The sequence below is a fragment of the Camelus bactrianus genome, chromosome 21 (assembly GCF_048773025.1).
Source record: "Camelus bactrianus isolate YW-2024 breed Bactrian camel chromosome 21, ASM4877302v1, whole genome shotgun sequence".
Lineage (NCBI taxonomy): Eukaryota > Metazoa > Chordata > Mammalia > Artiodactyla > Camelidae > Camelus > Camelus bactrianus.
The window spans coordinates 25,721,897-25,739,205 of NC_133559.1; the positions used below are offsets into that span (position 1 = coordinate 25,721,897).

General features: G+C 38.3%; 1 protein-coding gene across 5 annotated transcripts in view; it reads left to right on the top strand.

Annotated features, from left to right (window-relative positions):
• Positions 1-368: 368 nt before the first annotated feature.
• Positions 369-17,309, top strand: part of CEP350 (centrosomal protein 350) — a 122,689-nt gene continuing 105,748 nt past the window's right edge. For 3 of the 5 annotated variants that reach the window (XM_074349885.1, XM_074349887.1, XM_074349888.1), the window contains exon 1: positions 369-756. The gene's annotated coding sequence lies outside the window, so the exon portion shown is untranslated. The remainder of the gene's footprint in view (positions 757-17,309) is intronic. The other 2 variants (XM_074349889.1, XM_074349891.1) reach the window with 1 other exon arrangement.

The window sequence follows — 17,309 nt, forward strand, 5'->3', positions numbered from 1 at the left end:
GAGAAGCTGCAATTTTTCAGACTTCGAGTTCATTCTTGTCACAACCCCAGTTTGTTGTTGGTTTTTTTTTTCCGACCGGGGGTGAAATGCGCAGACAGAAGGCCCAATTAGCGTCAGATGAAAGAAGGCCGGGGGGAGGTCTCCACTGCGGATCTACTTTGGCTCCTCCCGAGTCCTGCAAGGCTCAAACTTCGCCACACCAAACATGGCGCCCTCAAAGTCCTTCTTGTTTTATCTCACCTTCTTGTTTTATCTCATACTAGCCTTTTGGCCACACTCAACATGGCCCTAACCGAAGGTTGCATTCCTGTGGAATGGTCTCGGGACAGTTCTCGCGAGGTTTGCCCGGACCCCGACTGCTCCCGCCCTGCCTCGCGCCGCCGCCACCGCCACTGCCGCCGGCGCCGCTCCTCCTCCGTGTCAGTTGTTGGGCTGTAATGGCGACTGGGCCGCCGCTGCCGAAGTGACTCCCGGGTGGGGGAGCCGGGCCAGACCTGCGCCAGAGGGAACTGCAGAGAGCCGCAGCTCAGGGGGGTGGCTTGCTGTGGGGGAGGGGAGGCAGCCTTTCTGCCTCTCCTTCTTTCTCTGCAGCCCGGCGGATCCCGGGAGCCGGTGCGAGGCGGGCACCCGGTGCGTCCCCGGAGCGGGGAGGCCAGGCCGGGCAGCCCTGGGGCCGGTCGGGGCGGCGTCACTGCACCCTCCGCCAGGCCCCGCGGGATGCACCGTGGGAGCCGAGGGCGGAGGTGACACTCTCAGGTGAGCTGCGGGAGGACCTGGCAGGGACCGCGGACACTCGCTTAGCCTCCGCTGCCTCTGTCCGCGGTCCCGGGTCCCTGGCGGCGGCGAAAGAGGCGGGGCGGGGCGCGGGGAACCCTGGCCCAGCCTGGCGTCCCCCCTCGGAGAGCCTCCCTGGGTCCTGAGCCTTTGCTGGGAGAGCCGTTCTGAGACCTGGGTTTCGGGTCCCACCGGTGCCTGCCGTAGACGGGATTTCCTTCCTTACCTGCCACTGCCTGTCCCCCTTCCCCCGCCCCTCCTCTGGTCTGCAGAAGATGTGAGATACCTCTCGCTGTTGGTCTCCGGAGAACTGTCCCTTCTTCATTGGAGATCAGGCATATTTTGGGAAATTCCGGGGAACTGGCTCCAGTGGCAGGGATGACTAGTTTCTGTTCCTTTTTGTTGGAGATAAACAGTCTCAAGTATAGGGAAAACTTTGATCTTTTGCTCCAGTCTAGTAGTTGCTGTGTATAGTCTAGCATTTATTCACAGGTGAATTAGGGGGCGATTTAAAAAGCTTGTACTCTTTGAAAGTTGTCAGTTTTTCCCACCGCCCTTTTAAAAGTGTAGCCCAGCATGCTAAATAATATTTAGCTAATGTCACAAACATGGTTTGGAATTTAGCTGGATTTTCGGATAGGGTGTTGCACATAGTATAGATTTTCATATGCTTAGTGTAGTAACAAATCCTTCATATAGGAAAAAAACATGTTGTCAGAAATAGTAATCAGTATCCATGTATGTACTCCACCTGATTTGTTTTGATGGTGATCCTTGTTTTGAATTTGGAAAAGTCGTTAATGGTGAGGTTGCCATGTTAACGATACCTCCTCCAGCCCTGTATTTTAAGGGATTTAAAGGAATGGCTGTCTTAGGCAGATCTGGTAACAGCTTGAAAAGCTTTGCAGAAATAGTGATAAAATATTGAAAGCTGCTCTCCATTTAACAAAATTTTCTTAGTTTAAAATACTGTTTTTAAGCAAGGCAATGTGCTGGTGATAACATGAGCGTGTGACTTTGGGAGATTTGTTATTAGACCTATGGTAGAAGTTACTTTAAGCCCTTGGGCGTGTAATAATTAGTTTTGGTGTGCTAAATTGACAAACTCCACTCAGTGTAATAAAATAAGTCTGAACCACTGAACCGTCATTGCACTGGATTTAAGATACTTGAATCAGAAAAATAAACATGAAGCTAGAATACATTGTATGTGTGGATAAATACATGTGTATCTCATCTTTTCATAGTGAGTAGCAGGGCTTTTGTTTGTAGTGATGGTAAGTTATAATATGTAAACAATGTCATACATATGTGGAAGAATTTCTCTGATTCTGAGATATACTGGTGTGTAGTGTTACGTAAGAACATTAATACTTGAACAGCCAACCTCCTGTAGGGTAATCAGTTTATGAGTTACAAAGTTTTGAATTTTTTTCTAATGCTTCTGATTGCTAGTCTTTTGCCCATGTTATAATGTTATAACACTAATACCATATCATGGATAGAAGGAAGGAGATGAAGTCCCTATCTGGCGAATTTTGTTATTTGTTAAATTGCTGTACGTTACAGTGAGAGCAAAAAGAAGCTGCTGTCTAAAGTAACTTACATCATTTTTGGTGTGCTTCCATATAAAGTATTTTATTTAGTCCTCAGCAATTTTGTGAGGTAGACTTGACAAGTGTCCTTATTTTGCAGTTGTGGAAATTGACACACAAGGAAATTCACTTATTTATGTGAATGATGCTGTTATTTCTGCAGATGATGTAGAATTTATAAATTTTTATTTTGTTTATTTTTATTGAGGAATAATTGACATATAGCATTATATTGGTTTCAGGTGCACAACATAATGGTTTGATATTTGTATAAATTATGGAATTATCATAATAAATCTAGTTAATGTCACTGAATTAATTTTATTTAAAATTGAGTATTAATATAGGTACTTCTGGCATTTTTTTTTTAAATCTAAAAAAAGTTATCTTTATGTTCCTTTTGACATGCCACTAGCTCTTTAGGCTGGTTACTGTTGGTTCTTTAAAAACATTAGTATTTTCATAGCATTATGTTCATTATTCACAAGTCATGAATTGTTGTAATGAATTGCTTTACTTTTGTATATACTCTGCCTGAACAATGTTCTTAAATTGTAGTTCATTTCTTGTCTCACTTTGATATTCATAGTTCTGTCACCTTTGGTACTTCAAATCATTTATATTCTTGGTTAAGTAAAATATTCAAGCCACATGGTCAGTAACATAACTGAAAAGTAATTACATCTTGGTAATTTTATTATAGAATTGATGATTTGAAAAGTTAATTTGCCACCTACACTTGTGATTGCTGTTTTTGTACTGTGGGGCAAGTTGTGAAGTAATTTTCTCTGTTGACTTTTCCCGTGTCAATTTCTGGTGTTACAAATAGTCCCCCAAACCTGAATGATCAAAAGATTGCATAGTCTTTTTTTGCGCTAATATTTTTGTTGCTATCACAAATATAACTTCACATTTGCCAGTGGTTCTTTTGGGTTATTGTTTGCCTTTCTCATCTAGTCTGTAAGTTCCATGGTGGCAGAGATTGTCCATTAACTGTTTTTGCACCCAGTGCCTACCACATAGTTAAAATAGTCAATCAATATTGGCTGAATAAATTGACAAGAAAATGGTTGTGGCATAATATTTAAAAACAAAACAAAATACTAGTTGATGGTTCCCAGGCACACATCAGGTCTTCTTAGGAATATACTCCAGAGGTGAGTTCAAGTTTGTTAGGTAGCAAGGGAATGACAGCCTGGGATTTAAAAGCTGCTGAGAATAAGCCACAGGTGGATCCTGAAAAACTTTATTGACTATTTTAATGATTTGCCTAGGTGCTCTGGCAATAGTTATCGTAATTTAAAGAAAATGGAAGCTTTAAGACCCTGACCTGTTATACTAGTACTGTAATTATAGGCTTGTAATAACTTTAAGTCATTTCTTAATTACAGCATTGGGAGTTTTAAATCTTAAAGGCCAACTAGTCCAATTCTCATGTTTTATACATAAGTAAATAGAAGCTCATGTAGAGGAAATCTCTCGCCCATAGTTGGTTTCATAACTGGATGAAGACTCCACTATACGGCTGTTAAGTCTGCATTTGTTTAACGTGTCAGATAATACCAAATCCGAAGATAATTATGAACAGTCTGGCAGTTTATTCTAAATCAGTGTTAATTAAAAACTCAAAACAGGCCTCTCTTTTTATGAAGCAAAAATATTTTTTTAATTTGAAGATGAATCTCAGCCCTCTCCCCTGTCATTGGGGTTAGAAATTGGTACAGCTGATTCAGGAAGGAAATTTGGCATTACCTATCAAAATTAAAAGTACACATACTCTTTGATAGAGTCATTTCATTTTTAGGAGTTTATCTTACAGAAATTTTAACACACGAGCACAAGAACAAATTTATAAGGATGTTTATTTTATCATTATTACAAATAAATGTCAATAACATTTATAAATTAACAAAAAAAGGTCCTAAATGTCCATTGGTAAGGGAATAGTTAAAATTATGGTATATTTATGATGTGAAGTACAATGCGCTTGTTAACAGATTGAGTGATACCTATATTTACTTTATAAGAAGTAGCTGAGTGTATTATTGAGCACAGGAACAATGCGGCCAACTTTCTGGGTTCACATCTATTTATTAGCTATGACCATTAGCAAGTTACTTAAACTCATCTGTAAAGTGGATATAATTACAGTTCTCACCTGACAGGGCTGTTGTTAAGAATTAAGTGAGTTAATGTTTAAGCCCTAAGTAATCATAATAAGCACCACATAAGTATTTGCAATTACCATTACTGACGTGGAAGGATGTTCATGATACAATATTGAGTGAAAAAAAAAGAAGTTGCACTACACTGTGGAATATGATTCAATTTTGTAAAAACAAACATGTAGTCAAAGATATGTAGTTTGATTTTGTTTTGATTTTGTATGTGCATAGGAAAGGGTCTGTAAGGATAGACATTAAACTGTTAGCTGTGTTATCTGTGGGAGAGTGGATGCTTTCCTTTTTTTTTAATTGAGACACTTGTGTTGTTTATTGTAAGCCCCACTTTTATAATTTTTGAAACTTTTTTCTGAAAAAACATTGAAGCAGAGTTTTTCATTTATTATACAGTCATATACATGTATTTTTGAATATAGATTTTTAGAGAGCTTCAGATTGCATCCACAGACTATCACATGATTAGATTCTATTTCAAAACTTGTTGATAAAAGGTTAAAATTAGTGTATGAAAATTCCTAATAAATGTACTTTTTTTTTTTTTTTTTACTGTCTTTATGACCTTATGTCTCATTTCTTAATTTACAAAGTAAACACGTAGGCTAGATTAGTGTTTCTTAAACCCAGGATTCCCAGACTCTGCCATGAGGTAGTAAACTCACATGAGCACTGTGGAATATTTTTAAATTTTAGAGGGAAACAGTATTATTTGACAGCTGTGGGACACTGCTCAAACTGTTAGTTTGAGGTAGTGCTCACGAAATTGTGTTACATTCCTTTCGATGTCAGTATGTCTTCAAAGAGCTAGATTTTGGGGGTTACTGTGATGAAAAGCAAGTACTGTGCAAAAATCAGTAAAACTGTGAGACAGTAAAAGAAAGTGGCAGTGTTTGAAGTGATTTCAGGGTTTGAGAAGTTATGTAATGTATATTAGGTGCATACATCCCTTTATTAAATAATTATGGTTATTTAGTAATCAAAATATATCTTTTAATTTTTATGTATTTTTCAGACTGCTACTAAGTTGTAAAGGACATAAATACTTTTTAGGTTGTAGGGACGTAACTGTCTAGTAAGTGGAACTGTTAGGTCTTTTTTTGGCTTAGAGTACCATGAGAAAATTACTGAGACACTGAGGGTTATGTGAACTGAGAAAGCTTGGGAACCTCTTGAATCCTCTTTGACTAGTAACAGTAAAAAATATATTTTTCATGGAGACATAATGCACAGAGCTATGTATATATTTCTATATAAAACGAAAGTTTCAATTAAAAAAAAACCTTAGTACTTTTAATACACCCTGATATTTTCAACTCAGTTCTATTTGGTTTTATTAAAAATTGCTAGTACCAGCCTACCATTTTGATCTACTACATTATACTGTTACTACATATTTGAAAAACATGAGGCTAGATGACCTCTAACTTCCAGCTTTAATATGCTTTGTTCTCTGATTAGTTATAAATGAAGTTGGACTACATTTATATAATAGATGCAGCTCTGAAAATCTCTGTAGATGCTACTTTTTTTGTATGATAAATTGTTATAAATTCTGTAGGGAAATAATGATGTAAAGGAGATCTTTTTACACAATGAATATTTTTGCAACCAGAAGACCGATTTATCTCTGATAAGTTTGGGATTTGGTGCTTTTTTAAAAAAGTTAACCACATAAAAGTTTTTGTTGTTGTAAGTAGACTTGTAAAAGCCACTTTGGAATTGTGGCATCTTTCCCTTTTTAAAACTAGATTTGAAAACCATTCACGAGTAATAGCACTGGCTACAAGTTAATTTAAGGCTTCATTTCATTCATGATTTTCATGTCTAAATCTACAAGAATGTTTTATTAAATAATTTCTTTTTAGTTTTGGGCTTGTTTTAAAATATAAAACGCACATGTACACATACAACTATTATTTCATTATTTTTTACATGTTACCATGAGAGAAATTTTCTGCTTACCAATAGTTAACCTCTTCATATTATATAAAATGCCTGTGATGATGATGATGATGATGATGATGGCCCGTTTGTATTGAAGAATTGGATTCTAACACCTACCAATGGGACCATCATTCAGCAAACAGGTCTGGAGCACCTAATGTGTGCTCTATGCGCTGTGCACGGACTAGGGGTATAAGGAGGAATAAAACATCCCCACAGCCCCATGTTAGAGACAGATGTGTAACTAATAGTATAGAAGCGGGGAGGTAAGAGGAAAGATAAAGTGCTGTGGATCCACAAAGTGGGAGCAACTCCACTGTGTCAAGGAGTCAAAGACTTCCAGTGAAAGAAAAAGTAGTTGTATTTGTTTCCTTAATAGTCTCTAAATTAGCTAGGTTATTGACTGTGAAATGAAACTTTTCAGAATGATTTTTCCTTGTTTTTTTCCCTCAAAACGTGATAAATGTATCTGCTTTTGAAAAACTTGAAAACATAGCCACTGAAAAATCTTCCTTTGCTGGCCCCTCACTCCCTTTCCTCAGAGTTAACCAGTGTTAATGGTTTCTTGTGTATTAGCAAAGCTTCTAGAGTGAAAATTTCATACTTTAGGGCAAAAAATAATCCTGACTTGCAAACTACAAGACACTTTTAGGAGGATTTCCTTGAAACTAATTTAGAAGAGTAAGTATTGAGGAACTAGATAGTGGCTAAAGAAAATAAAGGTTCCTATTTTTAGGATTTTTTAAGTAAAAGCATAGGGGCACCTTTAGTCGGGCTCTAGTTTAGCTCTTTGTTTCGTATCAGTGGGGGACGTTGGGTTCTTTGTGATCCTTACTCTGCCTCCTATCCTCCAGGGGCCAAATTGGTACCAAATGTTACAGTTTATTATGGGTTTTCTGGATTATAATAGATCAGCCTTGTATTTATAAAAGTAATTGTAGAGGTTTGTATTTTATATATAAAAAGAGGTGAGGCTAAATTCTCAGGTAAGTTGTTTCTGTATATTATTCTATATTATAGGAGTGTTGGTTATTCTGAGAATTTACATAGAACAGTGTAGTAGTTCTGATTTTTAGAGCTGGAATGTTTTCCACTTTTCCTAGCTCAGTCCCTACTAAATTTGTCCATTTTATATTGAGGCTTGATAGTATACTATTGCAGAGTTGTTTTTTCTCAACCTTTCCGACAAACATGGTTGTTACATAGGGTCTGAAAGAGATGAGAGAACTGAAATGTAGCACAGGTTTGGAAAATACTCTCCACAGAAGCCGGAATGAAGTCTCTTTTTAAAATCTTTTATCCCTTGTACCTGGCACATAGTACAAGCCCAATAAATATTTGAGCTGAATGAGTCTATGTGACCGAATGAGAGCAGTATTAATAAATGTGAAAGGAAAATTTGCTGCTATAAGATAACTTGAGAATTGGCTATTTCAAAATGTTTTCTTTTATCTTATTTGTGTATACATACGATAGGTATAGATCAGAGTTTCCTAAGCTTTTTGGTGTCAAGAAGACGCTTTATACTCAAGTTATTGAAAACTCAAGAGTCTTTGTTTATGTGGGCTATATCTATTGATATTTACTGTATTAGAAATTTTAAATGATGTTAACACATATTTTTAAATAAAATACATTTTCCAAAACCCAAAAAAAATTTAGTGAGAAGAGTGCCACTGTTTGACATTTTTCAAATCTTTTTAATGCCTAGCTTAATAGAAGACATCTGGATTTTTGTATCTGCTTCTGAATTCAATCTGTTGTGTTATCATATGTCATGTAGCCTTTGGGGAAGTCTACTAAATGCACCCCTAAGAGAATGAGAATGAAAAAGACAAATAATGGTCTTAATATTATTATGGAAATAGTTTTGTCTTTAAAAACACCCCAAAAGTGTCTCATAGACCCTCAGAGATGCCTGGATTACACTCTGGGAACTGGTGGTATATATTATAAATTCACAGTAGGAAAGGACCTTTAAGGTCATATAATCACCTCTTGTGGATATTTCTTGCTTGTGCAATTGGAGTGAGATAGGGAATACTTCAAGTTTGTTTTTGGGGAATAATCACGTGTTGGCTTTTGGAGATGAGTTTGATGTGCCTTTGAGATTTCTGAATAAGCAGTTTGATATGTGGGTTAGGATATCAGAGATAAGACTGACTTTAGTTTAAGAAACCAATAACGTAGAATCTGTATCACTGTATTGCACTTTGTCTCCTTACTAGACTGTAAACTTTTCAGAAAACTTAAGAATACTTTTATTATTCACTTAAGTGACTCAAGAGTTTTATTTTAGTGTCCATTTTACTGTGAGTTTAACTGACATCTTGTAGAGAAACAAGTTATTTCACATTAAATTCAAGCATAAATGAACAATACTGCTTTGTTCAGACTAAAATCAAGTATCACGAGGACTAGAAAAGAAACTATATTTAACAGGGTTCTATTTGCATCATGTAAAATAGAAATGAAAGCTTCAGACATTGGCCCCCCAAATAAGAATGGTTTGTATGTGTGTCTACGGGAAGGAGAGGGGTGCAAAAGCAGTGGGGAGCAGTGGGGTGAAGGGACAGATAGCTAACTTCCAAAAGTTAGCTAAGTACAGCTCTAACATCCATAGAAAATGGGAACAATTTCACTAAAGCTTTAATAAATGTATAAGAAGAATCCAATAAAAGTGATATAAGGGGGAGGATATAGCTCAAGTGGTAGAGCACATGCTTAGCATGTACGAGGTCCTGGGTTCAATCACTAGTACCTCTTCTAAAATTAAAAATATTCAAACAACAACAACAACAACAAATTATGTCCCCCCCCCAAAAAAAAACTAGAGAAAAGAATTTTGAAAAACTAAAATAAATGAAAGTCTTCCAGTGACACTAGAAAAATCATTTTTAAAAAAGTCATGTCAGTAAAAAGCAGAAGCACCTAAAAATAAGGATGCAACTTCAGAAGACTATTTGCTTAATAGCAAACATAATCTAAAGCCAACAAGGTGTCCACAATTCAAGAGTCATCAAAATATCCACCTCATAAGAGAAGTACAAAGGCTCAGAGAACACAAACGGTAGCTGAGAAATTTAAAAGAATGATATTCACCATTTAAAGTTTTTCCTTTTATCATGCAGAATAAAAGTTCATAAATAGGGAGAATGGGAAAAGAACAGAAAAAGTAACTTTCAGAGGAAAGGAGCCATAAGAATACTTCACCTGTTTCAAGATTTCCCCATTTCCAGGTTCACTCAAGAAACTTCGACCATGAATTATTTTCTCTCATATGTGTCTCTGGCTTCCTCCCCTCTCTGAAATTCTATCAGCATGTGTACTTAATAAAGTCTTCTTACTTAAACACAAAAGTCCCTCAACCCAGCACCTTCCATTGCTACTGATCTTTTTCCTTCACAAACTTCTCAAAAAAGTTGATTGAATACACTTTCCATTTAGAGATACTTTTCATTCACTCTTCAAGTAATTCCAGTGTAATTTCCACCCCCATTTCTCCACATTTAGCTCTCCCTAAAATCACCAAAGTCCTCTTTGTCTCTAAATCTAATGGGCATTTTATAATAACAAGTCCTCAACCTGCTTGGTCTTTTGGTCATCACATTTGACCATTCTCTTGAAACACTATTATCCTTTGGCTTCCATATACTACACTCCAATTTTCCACCTCTTCTCTAGTTCTCTTTCTCAGTCTCCTTTGCAAGCTAGCCCTTGTGTCTTAAATCTTTCGATTCAAGAGGGTTTGACCTTGAGCTCTTTTCTTTTTTAACACTATACTCTCTCTCTGGGTGTCCTCACCCATGCCCAAGGCTTGCCAATCATATATGCCAATGACTGCCATTATGTGAATGACTATTAGAGGCTTTCAGAGGTTTGAGAGAGAGATCTAGATTTAAGTTCCAGTTCTGTCTCTTAATAGCTGAATGACCTTGGACAAGTTCCATAGTCTGTCTGATACTGTTTTTTCATGGGTACAATGGATATATGGATAGTTGCCTCATGAGATTGGAAATAATATATAGAAAACAATATAGTCCTTGGCCCATATAGAAGAACCCAGAAAATACTAGCTATGATTATTATCTATTAACTGCTCTCATGGTCATTCCCTATAGTGTTAGAGGTCTTTAATTTTGGCTTCTGGTTTGAAAGGATTGTTGCTGTCAAGGGTTCTGGAGCTTCAGAAGAGAGATGTTCTCAGGTGGTTGGGGAATCGTTTTCCCCAGTGGATTCTTATCTTTATGGAATCAACAGTGTTTTTGGAGGCTTCAGGCTTCGAAGAGTCAAAATTGAAGATGACCTCTAGAGCTACAGTTCTCAAAGCTCACTGGGTATTGGGATCCCTGTAGACCTTTAAAAATACAGGTTTTTGGCGTTTTCTCAGACCCACTGATTCAGAATCTCTTGGGGGTAGAGCCTTGACATCTCTGTTTTTAACATGTTATCCATATGATTCTCCTTTTAGAGCTGCTTGAGAAAGCAAGCTTAGGAAATAAGAGCTCTGCAGCTCCTGGAAGAAGGTATTGTGTGGCTGCTCTGAAATAGTGGGAATGTTTAGGAATGTAGGTGTGGGTTATTTGGGAGAGGTTATCTTTAGGCTTAAAACCTAGCTGCAGAGGTTGAGTAGGGGAATAATGATTTTAAAGTATTACATTTAAAAGAAATTTAAATACAAAGGATGCTTTCTGTGTGTCCCTATTTGCCATGGATTAAACAGCGGATATGATGACTCTATGACTAAAGGTGCGTTTTGACTGTTATACTGGCATCTTTTTTTTTTTTTTATTGAAATGTAGTCAGTTTACAATGTGTCAATTTCTGGTGTACAGCACATTGCTTCAGTCATACATGAATGTACATATATTCATTTTCATATTCTTTTTTTGCTGTAAGGTACTACAAGATATTGAATATAGTTCCCCATGCTATACAGTATAAACTTGTTTATCTATTTTATATATACCAGTCAGTATCTGCAAATCTCAAACTCCCAGTTTATCCCTTCCCACCCCCTTCCCCCTGGTAACCATAAGTTTGTTTTCTGGGTCTGTGCATCTGTTTCTGTTTTATATATAAGTTCATTTGTCTTTTTTTTTTTTTTTTTTAAGATTCCACATATGAATGATATCATGTAGCATTTTTCTTCCTCCTTCTGGCTTACTTCATTTAGAATGACATTCTCCAGGGCCATCCATGTTGCTGCAAATGGCATTATTTTATTGTTTTTTTATGGCTGAGTAGTATTCCATTATATAAATATACCACAACTTCTTTATCCAGTCATGTCTCAGTGGACATTTAGGTTGTTTCCATGTCTTGGCTATTGTAAATAGTGCTGCTATGAACATTGGGGTGCATGTGTCTTTTTGAATTAAGGTTCCCTCTGTATATTTGCCCAGGAGTGGGATTGTTGGATCGTATGGTTATACTGGCATCTTAAGATTAGTATTTTGTGCATTATCCTTAATACCAGTTCACGCCACTTGCCCACATTTTAAAAAAAGAAGTCAAGCATATTATCATACTATGTTTCAATAAATGCGTATTCTTATATAGGTATATATATGTGTGTGTGTGCATCTATATGATTATATTGCATATCTCTGTGTAGTAAAGGTCTTTTTGAGTTTTGAGAGAAATTTTCTTATGTTGCAGGTTTATTCATAGAGAATACCTTTTTTAGTTAGAAAAGTTGATTATCAACATGTATAAATATGAATGGTAGACATAAAATAGGGAAATTAAAGGTGAGGAGGGAAGGACAGGAAGTCAGGTAAGAGATTAATATAGAAAACAGAAAAGTAAGAGGGAAAAATATCATAGAAGAAAATAGATGAATGGGAAAACAGGAAAATACACTGTTACTATTTGAAGAGAATATGCCATATTTGTTTTTTAAGGAATGAATATAAATGTTTCTATAATTTTAAGCAGATTTTCTTAAGTGAGACTGTACTAGTGAATGAAAGAACCAGAAATGATAATAGAGAAAAAAGAAGTATTAGGAACCCCACCTGCCCCTCTTAACTCACTTTTACCTGTGAGATTTTAGGAGAAGGAATGATATGGTATGGGTTTTAGGAGAAGGAATATACTGTTCCCCGATTGAATTAATTGAATATGATGTAGGACAGTGGGCCTAGATTTCTAATTCCAGTCATTTCAGCTTCCATGTTAGGATTCTGGCTTCTTGCTGTCCTTTGGAGACTTGTATCTTGAGTTTCAGTATAGCTCAGATAGAGTTCAAGTCTACTGAGGATGGGTACTCAGTGATACCATCATACTTCCAGAATCAGGGAACTTGATTGCCAATAGACACAGAATTCTCAACAAGGCAGATATGTTTGCCAAATTGTAACTTGATAGTTAGCAGTGGCACCTCTCTAGGAGTTTTCACAAAAAAATCCATTCAGCTGGAATGGACCACCCCCCTCTAAGAAACACTTAAGATTTTTTTTTGTGAGGTTGAAACCATGGGTCTAGCAGCTGGGAGAAATGTCCTTTTTCTGTGTAGTTTCTGCTGTTCAGTGAATGTCGATGGCAATATTTTCTTGTTCCAATTAAACTACTCATTACTTTATTCATGTCCAGAGAATGAATAAATGAACCTCCAGTATAGTTTATACACTATTTTTTTTTTGGCCTAATCATAATAAGGCTTTTACTTGGTTATAGCCAGAGTAATAGCATTGTCTTTTGCTCCAGTCTTCTGATCATTGCACATTAATGATCATGTGCTTTTATCAAATGACTCGCATTGTTTCCGTGGAATCATACATTTAACTTATTATTTGGCCACCTGTGTATCCCTCTTCTTTACCCTTTTATCATTAGCAAGGTCACTTATACTTTTGTGTTTGTGTGCTTTGTAGTTTATTTTTACCATATATTGTTACAGGCTATTTGCAAAATGGTATATGAATTCCATTCCCTTGTTTCCCATTTCTTTTTCCCCCCTAGCTTTCTGGCCTAGCGATGCGTGTTCATTGTGTTCCTCTTCCTTTCGTATGAATAGTTTCCCAGCCTGGCTTTTTAACCACTTCTTCTGCTTCTGTGATCGTGTTGCTTGTCACTTCTGTTAATTACTCCACTCCTTTCCCTATCTGTCCTTTCACTGGCAGCTCTGCCTTTGACTCCTTTTTATTCTTTTCTGTTTCTATTTGTTTATATGTGTGTCTCCTCTCACTAGATTGTGAGCATTAAGTGCCCAATGAATATTCATTGGGTAAGTGAATGAATGTGTATGTGTGTGAGAGAGAGGGAGAGGGAGGTGATAAGGGCTATAAAAAGTGAACAGATTGCTATGGGAAACAGATGAAGCAGTAATTCTGTTAAGGGTCAGTCTGGGAAAGATTTATAGGAGAGGACATTAGAGTTTGGCCCTGAAGAGTATTACTCCCAGGGAAAATGTAGGAAAAGAAGATGTGGAGATAATGAAAGTTTCTGAATGTTCAGAGAATGCACTCTAGGTATAGCAGGAACAATTGATATACAGTGGCAATAGCAAGGGGTAAGACCAAATTAAGGTAGTGGAGGGTTCCAACTTACGTCACGCTAAGGGATTTGGAACTTTATCCCATAGATGATGGTCATTGGAGAGTCATTTTATTTTATTTTATTTTTTTAACATTTTTTTATTGAGTAATAGTCATTTTACAATGTTGTGTCAAATTGCAGTGTAGAGCACAATTTTTCAGTTATACATGAACATACATATATTCATTGTCACATTTTGTTTTCACTGTAAGCTACCACAAGATCTTGTATATATTTCCCTGTGCTATACAGTATAATCTTGTTTATCTATTCTACATTTTTAAAATCCCAGTCTGTCCCTTCCCACCCACCCCCCCTTGGCAACTATAAGTTTGTATTCTATGTCTATGAGTCTGTTCCTGTTTTGTATTTATGTTCTTTTTTTTTTTTTTTTTTTTTTTTTAGTTTCCACATATGAGTGATCTCATGGTATTTTTCTTTCTCTTTTTGGCTAACTTCACTTGGAATGACATTCTCCAGCAACATCCATGTTGCTGCAAATGGCATCATGTTGTCATTTTTTATTGCTGAATAGTATTCCATTGTATTATACCACATCTTCTTTATCCAGTCATCTGTTGATGGACATTTAGGCTGTTTCCATGTCTTGGCTATTGTAAATAGTGCTGCTATGAACACTGGGGTGCAGGTGTCATTTTGAAGTAGGGTTCCTTCTGGATATATGCCCAGGAGCGAGATTCCTGGGTCATATGGTAAGTCTATTCCTAGTCTTTTGAGGAATCTCCATACTGTTTTCCACAGTGGCTTTCCTTGCTTCCCTCTCCCACTTTTAATGATTTAGATGTCTTCTTTTACAATTTTGTGTTTATTCTATTTGTAATTCATGGTAGTTATCATCTTTCCAGTTATGAGTTTCTCATTTTTGTAGCATCCTGCTGCTTTTCTGTATAGACTAGACCTGTCAGTATTTCTTTTAGCATGGGTTTAGTGTTGCTAAACTCTTTTAGTTTTTGATTGTCTGTGAAGTTCTGTATCTCTCCTTCTATTCTAAAGGATAGCCTTGCTGGACAGAGTATCCTAGGCTGCATGTTTTTTTCATGCAGGACTTTGAATATATATGGCCAGTCCCTTCTGGCCTGTAGTGTTTGTGTAGAGAAATCAGCTGAGAGCCTTGTGGGGGTTCCCTTGTAACTCACTCTTTGTTTTTCTCTTGCTGCCTTTAGAATCATTTCTTTATCCTTGACTCTGGCCATCTTGATTATGCTATGTCTCGGTGTGGGTCTGTTTGGGTTCTTCCTGTTTGGAACCCTCTGAGCCTCCTGTACTTGGATATCTGATTCCTTCTTTAGGTTTGGGAAGTTTTCAGTCATGATTTCTTCAAATACCTTTTCAATCTCCTTTTGTTCTTTCTTCTCCTTCTGGAACCCATATTATGCGTAGATTGGCATGCTTTATATTATCCCATAGGTCCCTCATATTGTTTTCGTTGTTTTTTATTTGTTTTTCTCTCATCTGTTCTGATTGGGTGCTTTCTGTTGTCCTGTCTTCTAGGTCACTTACTCGTTCCTCTGCGTTATCTAGCCTGCTTTGTACAGCCTTTAGGTCAGCTCTCATCTCAGCAAATGAGTTTACTAATTCTACTTGGTTTTTCTTTATAGCTTCTGTTTCATTTTTGACATTATTTTATATCTCTAAACACTATTTCTTTTAGTTGCTTCAGTACTTTGATCAGTCCTTTTTGAAATCTTGATCTAGTAGGCCATCAATGTCTATTTCCTTGATCATGCTTTCAGGAGATTTCTCTTGATCTTTTAATTGGGAGTGGTTCCTCTGCTTCTTCATATTGCTCATATCTCTCTGGCACCGGTGGGCAGGCGGGTCACTCCCCCTGCTGATGTTGCAGTCAGGTGCTGCGCTTGGGCGAGGCAGATGGGTGGATCGCGCCCCCTCCCAGCACCGTGGTCAGGTGTTGTGTTCCTACCAGGAAGGCGGGTGGCCACCTGCCCTCTCCCGGCGCCGGTCACTCCGTTGCTTTGTGCAACTGCCCGCTCCGCCTCAGGTTGGCGCTCTGTAGGTGGGCTCAGGGAAGACTGTGGAACAGTCCTGCCCCTGCTCCGTGCCAAATCTCAGCTCCTTGTTTGTCTTGAGGGTGCGAGTTCTCTGAGGTGCCAGGGCAGAAAGATCCTATCTGCCTTGGGCTGTAAACAAGTCTCAGTCCTGCCCAGGAGGTCGGGGAGCCCCTGGGTGCAGATTCAGGTTTTGGCCCCGCCCCCGCCCAGGCATGCGCACAGGAGATGGCGGCTATGGCTGCGCCCCACCTCTCTTCTCAGGAGAATCTCCAGTAATGGCGCTATGGGTCTGAGGAGACAATGGCTATGGCGCCCGTCCCCCCAGGGCACACCAACCGTGTTGCTTTGCTTTTTTTTTGCAATTTATGGGGAACCGAGGTGGTTCTGCTCTGTGTCCCCTCCCAGCCACGGCACACAGCCCCCTGCAGTCCCCTCGGGCTGCCTCAGTGCAGCCGCCCAGTCCTCTGCCTGGCTCGGGCAGCCTGTCCCGGCCCCCAGCTGCCAGCTCGCATCTCAGGCTGGGTGTCACAGGGACCCTTTGAGCCCGTTTAACTTAGTTCTGTCAGTCAAGGGGTTCTCTGTACAGATCCGAGCCTCAGAGGCTCCCACTCTGTCCCGCTGACCTCTCTGTTGGAGTGGGGAGACCCAGGCAACGAGGGTTAGTCTTCCTTTGCCTCTCCCTCCCCGCGGGATCAGTCCCATGCTGTTTTGCTTTTTCTTCTTTCTTTTTTCCTTTTCTCCTACCAGATTTTTGGCGTCTTTATCTTTCGAAGAGATCGATGTTCTGTCAGAGTTTGGCAGGTGCTCTGGTTGGCTGAGTGGGTCTGTAGATGTGAGTTTTGGTGTATTTGTGGGAGAGGGTGAGCTACAAGCATCCTTCTACTCCACCATCTTGCTTCTCTCTCTCTATCACTGGACAGTTGTAAAAGCAGAGTTGCTAGGTTCTGTTTTAGAAAGATAACTTTGATATGGAGAATCAATAAAGAGCAGAATAATTTAGGAAGCTTTTTACCATTGTTTAGGCTAAAAATGATGCTCCAACAGAGGCAAGGGGAAGAGAGGGAGGGAATTAGAGAAATGTCTTAAATTTGTTTTTCAGCAGCTTTATGGAGGCATGTTTTATACATCATAACAGAGAAACATCTTTAAGTTAGTATTGAGTTGGTAACTCAGTAAATAATGGAGTGAGGAAGAGGCAGGAATGTCAGAGATGAGCTGGATGCATGGTAATCCCATTTGCTAAG